Below are 1,297 nucleotides of genomic sequence, written 5' to 3'. Positions count from 1 at the left end.
CCCCCCATATAGCTCCGTCCATGTTGCACTTATGGGGGGCAACGCATCCTATTAAACGTTCTTTTTCTGAATCAATCGGCTGCAGCGAGCGAGCGTCGGATACCTACCTACGTGGCACATCGGCCATGGCGTCCAAAATGCGGTAGTGGCAGTGAGGAGCGCACGGGGCGTGGCGGGTCTGGTCCAAGTATATATTCCTATCCTATACCGCCGAGGTGCGGCAGCGGCGCGCGAACACTCCGCACCCTGCACTTGGCCCCTCCGGAGCGGAGGGAGGGGACATCCGCTTAAAGCAATGGAGTTCCGGGGCGGAAGTAAGAGGGGGGGGGGGCACTTCCGGAAACGGAAACAAGCAGGCGGCTGAAAAATCCTCTTCTCCCACGACTTTCGAATAGTCGCCCTGTGCAGATCTACAGAGCCACAGGTGTCAGAGTTGCGCGTGCCGCTAGCCTGACGGACGGACGGACGGACGGGCGGACCTGGAGGGCTATCACGGAGCAGGTCGCTTCTACTCGGTTCTGCTCCCTCCCGGTCGGGTTGCGAACCACTCCGCTTGGGTTGCGAACGCTCCCGGTTCGCAACCCAAGCGGAGTGGTTCGCAACCCGACCGGGAGGGAGCAGAACCGAGTAGAAGCGACCTGCTCCGTGATAGCCCTCCTGCCGATCCCCACTCTCTTCACACTTGAGCCCGATCACAACAAAACAAAGCGGGAGGCGCGACGCTGCCGCGAGCTCGCCGCCGGTTGCCGACGAAACTCGAACTTTTGAAGTCTCTCTCTCCCTTGCAAGTTGCAGGAAACCCAATCAAGTTTTGACTTTTAGCAGAAAAAGTTTCGTGCCTCGCAGAATGTTTCTGCACTCTGGTTAACGGTCCTATTCCTTTATACGCGGGCGTGTAGAAGTGCATCACGACAAAGGCATTGAGTGTCATCACGAAACGTTATTCTGAGAACGCGTGTGCATAAAAGCGACAGGCGCGACACGAATCCTGTAAAAACGACGGTAATATTTGCGAATATAGTCAGCCGCTCAGGTGACCCCCCCCCCCTCCCCTTTATTTCTTTCTTCGGTCTAGGTCTAGCGCGAAAGAACAGCATAGAGCGATGCGTAGGGGAGATACGGACACACTGTGTTGCTCTTTCGTCAGTACTGGGCAACCGTGACAGTGGGCGACCATACATAAACGAGCATTTACGGCGCCCGGCTTCGTGACAACTTGGTCAGGGAATTGGAAGGGGGGGGGGGGTGCTGAGTCTGGCGCGAGCATAGCAACCCGACCTCGCCCGCCTGCGCCCCC

General features: G+C 57.8%; 1 protein-coding gene across 1 annotated transcript in view; it reads left to right on the top strand.

Moving 5' to 3' along the window:
* The window catches only part of LOC113210670 (sestrin homolog), a 14,301-nt gene that overhangs the window by 8,697 nt on the left and 4,307 nt on the right, over positions 1-1,297 (top strand). The window lies entirely within an intron of this gene.

Source organism: Frankliniella occidentalis, unplaced genomic scaffold, assembly GCF_000697945.3.
Source record: "Frankliniella occidentalis isolate FOCC.00 unplaced genomic scaffold, Focc_3.1 Scaffold64, whole genome shotgun sequence".
Lineage (NCBI taxonomy): Eukaryota > Metazoa > Arthropoda > Insecta > Thysanoptera > Thripidae > Frankliniella > Frankliniella occidentalis.
The sequence above is the reverse complement of the archived record's forward strand: the minus strand, read 5'-3'. Positions and strand labels throughout refer to the sequence as shown.